This window comes from Pinus tabuliformis, chromosome 5_2, assembly GCF_031772625.1.
Source record: "Pinus tabuliformis cultivar Carrire ecotype Pingquan chromosome 5_2, CPIR1, whole genome shotgun sequence".
Lineage (NCBI taxonomy): Eukaryota > Viridiplantae > Streptophyta > Pinopsida > Pinales > Pinaceae > Pinus > Pinus tabuliformis.
Window position 1 is genome coordinate 545,435,794 of NC_142306.1, and position 13,590 is coordinate 545,449,383.

Genomic DNA, 13,590 nt, shown 5'->3' on the forward strand with positions numbered 1-13,590 from the left:
ATAAGCTCAAGGTTGACTGAGCATTTTTTCAGTAGTGGTAGATTTCTTTTTTCCACAGTCATCATCAAGCTTAAGCCTGAGGTGAAGGCTCAAGAAGCTGAAAGAAGACGTTTGTCAAATAAATTTTACAAGGCACCGGAACTGCAGGCTCTTAGTGTACCACAAGGGCACACTATCCCAAGTGGAGCCACTGTTATCACTGAAAAAATTTCAATGCCAAATGTCTTACATTTGTTTGATGGTAAAACACATAAATCCTTTTTAGCAGTTTCGCAGCGCAACATCTTTTAGGTGATTTCGCAGCGCGCTGCGAAACCCCTGTAGCAGCCTATTTCAGCTGAAGAAACTCTGTTTTCTGCTTTTACTAGTCAATTTCTAAAAGCTTTCCTGAGCAGATGAGAACCTAATTTTGCAAACTGAAAGAGGCTTTTCTTCCTAACATGATGAAATACAAAAACCTCTTTCAATTTCTTCAAATTCGTTCTGAGGTGGGAGGAATTGATGGTCAAACTTGCGTTACGAAACTGCAGAAAGTCAAGCTTTGTCTACTGGTTTTAGTAGTGTTTTTCAAACTCAGTTTCTGGTCACATGAAAGGCTATCTTGGAATTCTAAAGGAGGTTTCTCTTCATAACATGTCCAGCTACAATAACCTATCTCACTTTATTCTTATGTGTTTTCAGTTGGGAGATAAGAAGCTTTCATTGAGACCCTAATTTCAGAAAACGGATTTTTCCCTGTTTGCCACGTGTTTTTCAAGGACAGTTTCTGGACAGCTGGAGAAATATTTTAAAAAACCAGGAGAGGTTTTTGTTCTGGACAACATGGGCTAAAAAAAAATCCTTCAGTTTCGTAAAATGTGTCATGTATGAAGAGATAAAGGCTCTGCAATTTTCAAGGATCTAACCCTAAAAACAGGGAAACATGTTCCCTAATTTCTAGGGTTTCTCATCAGCAGTTGGGTGACCACGTGGGAGGCTTCATCAAATTCGACTTCATGGAGTGTTAGGTGTCAAAGAATGTTTTAAATGCTTATATAAGGTTGTTGAATCATGATAAGGAGTTACACTCCTAGTTGTATTAGGTCTCTAGGACTGCTAGTTAGGTGTCATTTGCATTTAATAGTTAGTTTTGAGTGTCATTAGGTGTCACTGATGGAAAATTCGAATTCTCTTGATGAGGGATGATGGAATAATAATTGTAAATGCTTTATATAGAGAAATAGGTCGAATTAGCAAAGGGTTGGAGACTTTTTGGCTCAACTGCTGCTCTATGTGCAGACTGTGTATATTTTTAACCTAATGCAGAATTTCTACTTAGACAACTCAAGATTCATGAAGAGTTCTTGTGTGTTCTTGTTTTGATGGCATCTTCCAATACTTACATTGTAGTGAGGTTTACTTATGATACTCAGAATTCATCAATGATGCTCTGACTTCCTTCATAGATAAACTAAATGTGTTTCACTGTTTTATATTTGCATTTCTGCACTTGAACTCTATAATGCCTTGACTTCCATGCTAGGTAGAATGTTTTGGCTTCACTACTCAGGATTCAAAGAGGGTTTTTAATGTCCTATTGTCTCATGGATTTCCTCTTTCACTTACTTGCAGTGGTATGAATACATGTTACTTAGAATTCATCAATGATGCTCTAACTTCCTTCATGTATTTATAAATTGTGTTTCCTTGCATTGTATCTTTGTTTTGTTGATGTATAAAAACTCTCTATGCCCTGACTTCATGTTAAGCTGATCTTGCTGTGGTACTGAACATACTTTGACTCCATAGCCCAATGGTAGCCAACCTTCATCTTTCAACCTATAAACATATACAATCACAAACCATAGAGTTAGCCATCTATCTTATTCTTTAATCAAAATCTTTAACCCTTTGAGAGAGCCCTCTCAGGCTGAGGAGGCTAAGCCTCAGCCAAAAGTTTGGTTTGAAATAGTTACTCAAAGTCTTCCTGATCAGCAGCCTATCAGGGGCATGATTTTTTGATAACACATCCACTGCAATACATTCACGCTCCATTCTTTCATGACCGCCACCCTAAACCCTGTATCATCAGATCGTTTTGACCTTCAAAATCATTTACTCTGTTCGGTGCCGTAGATGTGGGATTTATTAAGGCCCTCCTATGGCGGGTCTCTTCTTGTCAACATCAGCTCATTATCCAAGAAGTCGACTTAGGGACAACCCTTTCAGTACTTTGAAGCTTGCATGCCTCAATGGCAAGTTTCTCACTTCCGGCGACAGGTTTACATCAATGGCCTTTGACCGAAATATTTTGCGTGGTGTTCGACGCCAAGTCCCTTATTCACACCACATGAATTGTACTGTAGTACCTTGAGGGCCATCATCATTATCGATGATTCCTCTTGCGCCTATTAACAACTTACATCATTGGCTGGTAATCAAGCGATGTCTTTCCATGTTCGACTCCAGAACATCTCTCACATGGATCGACTTGTAATTTGAGTGAAGATTGAATGAGATTGAAGACCCCGGATCTAGTTTCATCCATCCGGGCTACAATATATATTCAGGAAAATAAAGACATCAAATGTACATCATTGCTGCACAGATAATCATCCAATCTAAGGGATGATGACTCTACCAGAATCATCAGTTTGCACTCAGACGATTGTCTGCCTTATGTACATGAAAATGAATTTATAAAGCTGAGCATGGGAATTCCCACCTCAGCTAGATCATGAAAATATTATGAAGATAATGTATTTTATTGTATCTTATTACAGGTCACCTTCCAGTTCGAAAAAACTTCGGATCCTTATGATAAAGCATTTCACCCGACATCAAAAGATCAACGACCTCATGCTTTAAGGGGCAACTATTATAGACATTTTTGGACACTGCAACCCCAATCAAACATGTTCATAAATCAAGGGCTCCTAAGTCCCTAAAAGTGTTGTTCCAACCCCTAAAAGAACAAGGTCAACTGATTACATTATCTCCCAGAAGTTCTCCATGAAAAACTACTCAGAACTGGTCAAAACTGGACCATCTCACCTGCTCCATGGTCAAAGTGCGTTGCATCCCACCTAAATGCACACAAGAGGTGCGATGCATGCTGAAAATCCCTTATGTGAGGTGCGATGGGTGAGAGTGGACAAATGGCAGAGTCAATTTGCGAGGTGGAAGATCATGGAATCTTCCAGAAACTTCTCCTGTGACACTTGCCTCTCTGCATTCGCCTAGGGATGAGTAAGAGATCATCAATCCCAAGTGGAATCAAGAACTATCAGAGAGAGGACACTAATCAAATCTCAGAAGATGACTCACCTCCCTGCGATCATCTATATATGGATCCCTCATCCCAGAGATCCAGAGGCTGGAATTTTGTATCTTGTAAGGAAGTGCTACTGGTTTCTTGGTGTAACATCATAGTGTTGGGTGATCTAAGCTTTTCATGAGGTGAAGAAGGTCTTTCTTGTTGAGAGGATGACGCTAGGTTAGAAAAATTGGTTGTAATCCTCTTTGCTATTCTTGATATTAATAAAGCTATTAAAGTTTTCCTCCACATTCTTGTATGATTGATGATATATGCATTTGTGTGGTCAATATATATCTGGTCCTATATTGTTTATGATAGTAGATCTCTGTTCTTGGATAGTATTATGTTGCTTTGATTCCACAGGTGCTCTTTGAAGCTGGGTAAACGAGGAAGCGAGTGGAAAAGATCTATCAGAAGGGAGAGGAATCAAGCAAGGAACCAAGCGCAAGATAGAGGTTGGTCTCCTTTTTTCCCCTCTTATCTACTTCTCATAAAGGAAAATGAAAGTGGTTTTAGTTTGTTTGTTTCTAAGATAGCTACCAGTCTTAGTGGGACTAGCAGCTCTGCATAGACACTAGATTTCCCGATAACAATAAGGGATACATAAGGCCAAGTGTGTCATCTTGGGGTGCACCAATGTTTTTTGTGAAGAGGAAGGACTATACTCTCAGGTTGTACATTGATTAAAGGCAGTTGAACAAGGTGACAATCAAGAATAGGTACCCATTGTCACGGATTGATGACTTGTTTGATCAACTGAAAGGAGTAGTAGTGTTTTCAAAGATGACTTGAGATTAGGATATATTTAGGTACACATAAAAGAAGAGGACATCTACAAGACAACTTTCTACACCAGGTATGGGAATTATGAGCTCGTAGTGGTTCCATTTGGTCTTACTAATGATCCAACTACTTTCATTTGTTTGATGAATAGTGTGTTGTGTCCTTATCTAGACAAGTTTGTTATAATATTCATTGATGAAATATTGATATATTCTAAGAATGTGGAAGAGCATGCAAAACATATAGTAGTAGTGTTACGATTGTTGAGAGAGCACCAATTGTATGCTAATGTTAGTAAGTTCAGTTTATTTCAACCAAAAGTTTATTTTTTTGGACATGTTTCCAAGGAAGGTACAGTAGTGTACCCAGAAAAGATCAAAGCTATCATTAAGTGGGAAGCTCCTAGGAATGTGGATGAGGTTAGATCATTCATGGGACTAGCAGGTTATTACAGGAGGTTTATCAAGAAATTCTTATGAATTTCTATCTTATTACAGCCTTGTAGAGGAAAGGGAAGACGTTTTATTGGACTGAGGAGTATGCAGCTAGCTTTGAGCAATTGAAGCATTTTCTTACAAATGACCTGGCCTTGAATATTGTAGATCAGGAAAATAGTTTTTTGTATTTACAGATGCTTGCAAGAGAGGACCTGGTGGAGTCCTAATGTAGGAAGGACAAGTGGTATGCTATGGGTCAAGGAAGTTGAATGATCACGAGCATAACTATGTGACTCACAAACTTGAATTGGTAGCTATCATTTATGCCTTGAAGATGTGGATACATTATCTTCTTGGAAGGAGGTTCATCTTGATGAGAAATCATAGTGGGTTGAGGTACTTATTTGACCAACCTAATCTGAATTCCAGGTAAGCTAGATGGTTGGCTACTCTTAGTGAGTTTGGTTTTGAGATAAGGTACATCGTGGGAAAGGAGAACATGGTTGCAAATGATCTTAGCTGAAGAGTGCAAGTGAATCACATTGCAACATTGAATTCTTATGGGATAGATTTATTAGAGTGGATCTTGTAGGCATGACAAAATTATGACATATACCAGCAATTGAGGCACATGTTACAACAACAGGGTGAAGGTAATAGGGATGAGGGATATCATCTCACAACGGATGGCTTGCTTAGATTCAGGAACAAGATTTATGTGTCAGAGGAGAGTGAACTCAAGAAGCTTATCTTGAGGGAGTTTCATGTTAAGTTGTATCCAAGTCACCCATGAGATCAGAAGACATTAACATCAGTTAAGAAATTCTATCATTGGACGAACTTGATGAAAGAGGTGGTTGAGTTTGTTGCAAGATGTTTGGATTGTCAATAGATAAAAACATAGTGTAAGCATCCATGTGGTCTATTTTAGCCAATTCCAATTTCAGAGTGGAAATGGGAGGTCATTTCCATGGACTTCATTACATGTTTTCCAAGGACATTGAGAAAACAAGATTCCATCATGGTTGTGGTTGACATGTTAAGTAAGGTAGCTCACTTCATCGCAGTTAAGTCTATGAATATAGTTAGCGAGGTAGCTCAGATTTTCATCAGGGCGATAGTGAGATTGCATGGTGTTCCCAAGAATATTATATCTAACATAGATTCTGAGCTCACTTCTAGGTTTTGCAAAGAGTTGTTTACAGGTTTGGGGACAAATTTGGCCTTCGTTACTACTTATCATATGTAGACAGATGGAAAGATAGAGAGGGTCAATAGGATTCTTGAGGATATGTTGAGAATGTATGTCATGCATCAACAATGGAAGTGGGAAGAGTATATTCCATTGGTAGAGTTTACATACAATAACTGGTATCAGGAGTTCTTGAAGATGAGTCTATTTAACGTTCTTTATGGGAGGAGTTATAATACTTATTTATTGGACCGGTATGTTGGAAGAGATGGAATAGGAAATGCAGGTTATTAAAATGAATTTAAAGGTAGCACAGGACAGGAAAACGAGTTATGCAGATCAGCACAGGGTATTTAAGGAATTTCGGATGTGTACTTGTGCATCAAGCCCAAGAGGAGCTTCTTGAGGATTGGATCATGTGCCAAGTTGACCCCTCTATATTGCGGGCCTCTCGAGATCCTAGAGAGGATTGGACCAATGGCCCACAAACTTTCACTACCTCCGATAGTGAAATTCCATGATGTTTTCCATGTTGCATTTCTTAAGAAGTATGATCAGGATGTTGATCATGTGATTGATAGGTATGTATTACAGGTGGAGCTAGAGGGAGAATTCTAGACAGAGCCTTAGTGCGTATTGCAGTGGAAACAACTCATTCTTCAGAACCGAGTAATCGAGCAAGTTAAAGTGTAGAGGAAGCACTTTGGGCCCGATGAAGCTACATGGGAGATAGTGAATCATATGTAGGTTATGTGTCCTTCATTACTTGTCGGGTCAAGAAAATGAGTTATGGTATATGTATGTATATGGTTGTAGATACCACAATGAGTTGTGTTATAAAGCTCCAATAAAAGGTATGATTTTCATATTTTTCATGTTGGTCCTTGCTTGCAGTAAGTTTTCATTGTAAATATTGCATCAAGCTATGTTATAAAGCTCCATGGGCTGTATTTTTTGGTTTTCAGTGGTTTTGTTTCATAGAACACAGAGGAAAGTGTTCCCCTAGGGGAGAGGGGTTTGTAACAACCTCGGGAGAAAGATCATGCAATAAAGGATAATAAAGGAAAAAAGAATAAGACCAAAGTCATGGGACATGTATTCCAAGTTGAAAAAACACTATAATGGAAATCACTTTCAATTTATTTATGGCCAAGGAAATTGGCAAAGGCATTGACAAGGAAAAGAGGCTTTAATTAGAATTTTATTTATGAAATAAAAGAAGAAAATGAAGGTGAAAAGATACATATTTTCCTGAGATGGAAATTAGAGGGAAAATGAAGGAAAATGAAGAAAATAGAGGCGTCAATCATAAAAAGGCTTCTTAGGATCAGTTCACAACCTTTTGCCATTTTTTTTTGGAATTAATGAAAAAGATAGAGAGTACCGTCAAGCCCCAAAATTGTCATGTTTAATTCATCTTTTTATCCTATGTTTACTCATGATTTTATTTAATTCCTATCATTACTATGATTTTTGGGCTATTACCTTAATCTTGGAACATGATCGGGTGATTGTTCATCATTTAACCTGCTTCCTTTATTTCGATAAGATTTGCATAAAAGTGGTCATTAATGATGGTCCTTGTCATTTTTTAGGTTTTTAAGAAGGCATATGAAATCCTGGTCAAATATATACATGCATCAACAATTGATTGCTAAGTGCACCAATAGATGGCCCTATTCCTGCACCCTTGAGGATTCTCGCACTAAGGAAAAATTATACATGTTGTCTCAAGCAGTTTGTGCATATTTGGCATGTTAAGGTTTTTAGGAAAATATATGGAGTTATGAACAAATAATTGGTCCACCAACCTCTATGTGCAACAATTTCTAGCTTGTGCCTGCACCAGTCTTGTGTGCTTGCACTGATTTGGGGGTTCGACATGTTGGTGTACTTTCGAGAAAAAAATATGATTTTTTTCCAAAATTATGTTCTAACACATCCACATCAGTCAAAATGCACCTAGGTCAAATGTGTGAGTTTCTAGAAGAAAATTGACAAATCAATCGCAAAATACGCACAATTTTCAAACTACTAATTTCCTCCTCGATTTTTGTGTCAATGAAGAAGGATCTCAGAATTCCAAAATACTGGTTTTCTTGAAAATATATAAATTAGGCTCCTTTTAAATGATTTTCCAAAATTCATCACGGTTTGAGATTTACGTGGGGTTATTTTGAGGCCAATTTGTTAAAAATGCAAAAAATTATAGGATTGAAAAATTGGGTTGTAGAGCCAAAATTTATCTTGTAACTTTCCTAAACGACCCAGCCATGGCCTGTGGATGGGGAGGATGTTGTCTTAGTTTCATATTGTTGATCTGGAGCTGGACCGTTGTTATGCAAACTGTTAGCCTCCTGCTGCAGCAGGTTAATCATCTTTCATGATCGACATTTTTACATGCCAAATATGTCATACTATGCATGCTGCAATGCTACATATTTTCTATAGATGACCAGAGAAGTATCCATGAAGGTGTGCCAGTTTTAATGCTACTACTTTGTTCCAGTTTTGATAAGTAATCCATTTTGATCAATTTTCAGTTAAGGGTAGGCCAAACAACTTAATCTTGGCCTCCCTAGGTTTCAATTTCTTGTTGTAGAATATAGAGAATAAATATCTGTCCAAAGACCTTAATCTTGGCAGATTTGTAGATAGGTAGAGAAACAAGGGTGCTCAACAGTTTAACCTGAGCCCCTGGTTGAAATAAGTGTAGAAGTAGATAAGAGCACAGCAAGAAGAAAGAGTGAAAAGCTGGGCATGCTAGTTCAAGTGCACCCAAACCAAAAAGAAGAGAAAATGTTAGGTGAGTAGGTCGGGTAGGTAGCTTTGTGGTTGCAGAATCATGGCTTGTGATCCATTTCATATTGTCAAGTGTTACATCTATCATATCACAAGTTGAAGGCAGTTTTTCAGTTGGAGGACTTCAAGAAATTCATGTCTAACTTCCCCCTTCCTCCTCTCCCCCAAATCACTCACTAACTTCCCTAAAAGAGGTCAATATCTGCTTGGTACCTCTTAGTTTCATCATTCTACATATCATTTACCTTGGTGAAGATCTGCTTCACTCAAGTAATGTCCATACTACTTCTATGAATCATTTTCCCCCTTAATAGCCTAAGATCTACATACTTAGCGCTCTCTGATCATTTGTCATGTTAACTATTAACTTTACTATGTAGCTCCCTATCTATTTCCCCTTCCCCTACTAAAACTATGTATATAACTCCCCTATATATTTATCCCTCCCCCTGGTTGAAAAATAACCATATACATCCTCGGAAATTGCTAAGTTTATCTGAAACTCAACAAGAATCCTCATTTCTCCCCCTAACTATCTTCCAAGTGCATAAGGACTCATTCCTTTTCACAATTCTCCTTCACATGTTTGAAAAATCACCCCTTTGACTTGGTTTGCCTTTAGAAGGAATGAAACCCTCTTTGGCTGCTATGCCCTCCCAATACCTCATCACTTTCCTCCTAAGTGCCTTTGGACTCCTTCCGAGGCATAAGAGTACCCAAACCATGCAAAAACCATGTTAAAACCTTCAACGCATGAGAATTCCTCCTTTTGGGCCATGGGACCCCTTCCGATGGCTTATAAACCATTCAAAAGCATAAAGAATACCCCTCCAAATTCATTTGCCTTGCATTTTTGTGCAAATAATGGCTCCGACAGCGAAAGTGCCGACCAAATCTAAGTTGTCCATCTTTCCGCCCAAATCAAACGGCCCTCGGCGTTTCGGCGATCGCAATGTGTAAAGGCTGTGCCCTCCACCCCGCTGATTGCCGAAGTCTCGAAATAATCACACCCATCCATTTTTGGGTCCCAGATCAACGGCCCATATGTAATCGCATCGCTCCCATATGGCTCCGACCAGCGGAGTCGAAAAGTAATAAAGCGCAGCATAAATATATTTCGGGTCCGATGGGTTTTCGGCATTTCTATGTGGCAGCCCCCATGTCCCCGCCGATAGCGAACTTCCGACTTAGCGCCGGTCGTTTGATCTCCCTCCCAAATCAACGGCCCATGTTTGATCGACGGCCACCCCTTATGTTTGGCTCCGACCAGCGGAGCCGAAATTTTATCAGGGCAGGTTTGTAAAAGTTTTCGGGTCCAAAGGAGCTCGTTGCACAGCGAAAGGGAAGGCTCCCAATATGGCGGAGCTGAAATAACAATAAAGCATGGTATATGGTGAGCCCCAGTATTGTAGCAATAATGCTACAACTCCTAGAGCTTCCTTCTCTAATTTTATCAACCCGGTAGTTCGTAACAAACTTGGAAGCGACGGTGTTGTATGCACAAGTACTAGCTCTTGCCGCAGCTGTCACTTGGTCAGCTGGAACAAGTCCGCCAGGAGCCTAAGCCAACTTCTATGAGCTCTTAGAAGAAGCTTTTTAATTGATGGATGAAAGCTAACTCGAAGGAAGTTAATCTAATTGCAAAAAGAAACTGAGAGCCAAAAAGAAACGCAAACCCTAGCAAACCCTAATTCTACCAGCTAGTCCTACTGATGCAAAGGAGAGAATGCAAACTACGAAAAGAGATGCCATTACTTCTAGGAAGGTAAAATGCAGCAGCAACCACGGCCGCACGGATGCCGCCATACCGACCGAAATTCATGGCATGGCCGGTCCTCTAAGTTATCACTATCTAAAGAAAACATCTTTTTGTATTTTTTATTAAGTTATTAGAATTATCATGCATGTGCTTTTAACTGGATTTTCACTGTGCAGAGGTGGATCAAGGAGGAGAAATGCATGGAAGAGGTCAGGAAGGTACAGAGAGGGTCTAAGGGATCCCTAACATTCTTTTCGAGAGTTTCACAAAGTCTGGATGCCATGCAACCGTGTTTATGAACTTTTACAGGAAGTCTGCAGGGGTTTCTACAGGATGTTCTGTAATTCTTCTACAGGATGTTTCAAAATGGGATTTTGGAGCATGGATGGAGGGAAAAAGATGGAGGAATGAGTATGGAGGTGAAATAGGGGTGTGAAGAGGTCTAGGACTTGGTGGATGAGGCTAAGGAGCGATTGGATTTGTTCAAGGATGGATGAAGCGATGTTGCACAAGAAGATGAGAATCATGGCAAAGTAAGCGGATGAGGCAAATGTAAGGTAAGGTTTATAAGTGAAGGATGAAGCAGGTAGGTTGGATGGAGTATGGGCAGGTAAGGAAGGATAACAGGTACTCTGCAAGTGGTTTTTCAAACTGAACAAACAAAGACATGCAAGAAAACAAAGATCTAGTTATGCTACCCTAATATGATCTAGCTAACAGTAACAAGAATGGACAACAACTTTATTTGCAAGGAAACCATGTACAACGCGTGAGCAAGAACAGTCCAAAAGATCTGAATGCATGACTAAATCCTACCACTCTATTCCAAACATAAAAAGCTACTTTAACCATCAAAAGAAATCTAAATAACAAAGAAAGATCTAAATCTAGATAGCAGATTTTATTTTAAGAACGCAGCAAGACACATAAAGATAAACAAAGGAGGTACTGGGCACTTGAGGTGGGCCCAACCCCAAGAGCTACAGCCTCCAAAGAGAGATTTAGAGCTGGTGCAAAGCTGGATTCATCTTTATTGATCAAGAGATGAAGAGTTACATCAAAACTGTCCACAAGAAGGACTTGAAAATGAGCTGAAAGCAAAGCTAATCTATTGCATAAAAATCGAACTACAAACTAGCTAACTATTGGCTGCAAAATGACTAACCAATAGCTACTATCTACTGGCTAACTAGCTAACATCCACTGGCTAACCAAAATGAGGCCCTAAGCCTTCTTATTTATACAATTTGAGGACCCAATAGTCCTCCTAAAGTTTAGGGACTCGGCTGCCCAAGACTTGTAGTTAACAACAGTCCTACTTGACTTGCTTGGCTGCCCTTGTGTTGATTGATTCGGTGGCCCTTGAACTCTGAGCTGATGGTGGAGAATTCGAGGTAAGGGCCCATAAATGAAGGGGACACCTTCCTACAAATCCTCTCCCTTGTCTTCCCACGAATTTGGCTGCCAAGTGCTCATTAAGACCTTCAATTTTGTCTCCAAATTGACCAAAAAGGCTACACAAAGAACCCATTAGACTTGTTGGCATAATGACTAACCAAATTCACTCTATTAGCATAAATATAATCAAAAACATGCAATAAACTAATGAGAATGGTGGATTAAGTCAAATTAGGAGGTTGAATGAGCCCAAATAATTGCCCATTTTTGGGGCTCATCATCACCCCCCTACTGAAAGTGTTGCTCATCCTCTGAGCAACCAATCTCTCTCCTCATCTTTGATGGCCCTGGTGGCCTCCTTAGCTAAATGCTCGGCCGATTTCTCCTTTTTCTGCCCTTTTTCCAAACTTCCTGTAGAAAGACCTGTAGCTGAGTTCTGGCTTCCTGTAGAAACAGTCAGCACCACTGTATCCTGCTTGGCTGTGGGTGATTTTCCTTTCAGCTTGGCTGTGGCTGCCTTAGAGGTGCCCTCACTGATGTGGGATTTTTCAGTCCTTTCCATCCTACTCTGTAGTCTTTTCTCCCTGGGTGTTAGTGTGGTTTTTTCCCCCTCTGTTTTGGCAGCTTGGTTTAATGCCAATGTTCCAATCACTGATGTTGTTGGATACATCTATAGGGTTGTGCTTTTCTGGCTTGTCACCAACTTGTCATCATTTGCCTTGCCCCAAAAATATCTACACCGAATGCTTTAGCCTTTCTTGCAAAATAATCGAATGAAGTAGTTGCAGCACCTACCTTGACTTGGGCAGCGAGTTCAGTGGCTTCAACTTCTTTTTCTGCAAGCCTTCTTGCTTCTGCTTCAAGTTGTTTAGCACGCTCTTGTTTTTTGCGTGAATTTTCTACAGCTATGCGCTCTTCTTCTTCGGATTTGGCTTTCGCTTGGGCCTAAGCGAAAACTTCCTTTCTTCCATCTGTTGGAATGGCACTTAAAAGCTCATAAACTGGCAGAGAAGGTGCAGAAGGGCTGGCTGCAACATCAATAGTCTTGTTCTCTGAGATGGAAGTGTTTGCGAAAACCTTAGCTACCATAGATGCAACTTGTGTCTTTGAACCCTTAAACCATGGAATGCAATGCTGAATTTGCATTGATTACTTTGTTGTTTACGTCTGCACTTCCTTCCGCCTTAAGAACAAGGCTGCAGTCTTTCTCTGAAATAAAATCATCTGTGGAACTGGCCTTCAGGATAGTGTAACTTAATCCCATTTCCACAATTCTTTCAGTAAGCTCTGATAATGATATTTCTGATTTTCCAAACAAGTTGCTGAAAAATGAAGAGATTCCATCAAGAACATTTGAAGACCCTCCATCAGATTCGTAAACACAACAATATGATTCACATTTGCTAGCTTGGCTTCTTCAATAACGTTCAAAGCATCAGTTGTAGTAACTTTGGAACTAGGTCCATCCTCTATGGGTCCTATTGATACCACTGCTTTACTGGCATTTCTGATGGCTTTAGTTGTGGATTCAATATCCTCAAAACTGAATTCTATTGCATTAAGACGCTTGGCATCCTCTGCAGTAATTATCTTTCTCGGGACCCCAAATTTGTCGAAGAAAAATCCATTTTCTCTGCTTTTGAAAGCTGTGTCGTACTTCCTGTAGAAGACCCACCCGTTTTCTGTAGAACGCCCTTGCATAGGTGGGTTTTAAAAAAAAAATGGCTGAGAAAGCTTGGTGGAGGATGACAAGTTAATAGATTGTGGGAGCAGAGAACGCGTACTTCGGCTAAGAACATTGCAGGTGCAAATGAATCAGCGGGTGGTGAGAGTCAGCCGAGCCTGTTTTTCAATTACAGCATGATTCGTGGTGAGGAAGTGAAGTGGCCAGGCATACGTGGCCACATGCAGACTGCAGTGC

At 39.8% G+C, this 13,590-nt stretch overlaps 1 pseudogene; it reads right to left on the reverse strand.

Annotated features, from left to right (window-relative positions):
- Positions 1-12,365: 12,365 nt before the first annotated feature.
- LOC149160101 (protein PLASTID TRANSCRIPTIONALLY ACTIVE 16, chloroplastic-like) lies at positions 12,366-13,370 on the reverse strand (annotated as a pseudogene).
- Positions 13,371-13,590: the final 220 nt, after the last annotated feature.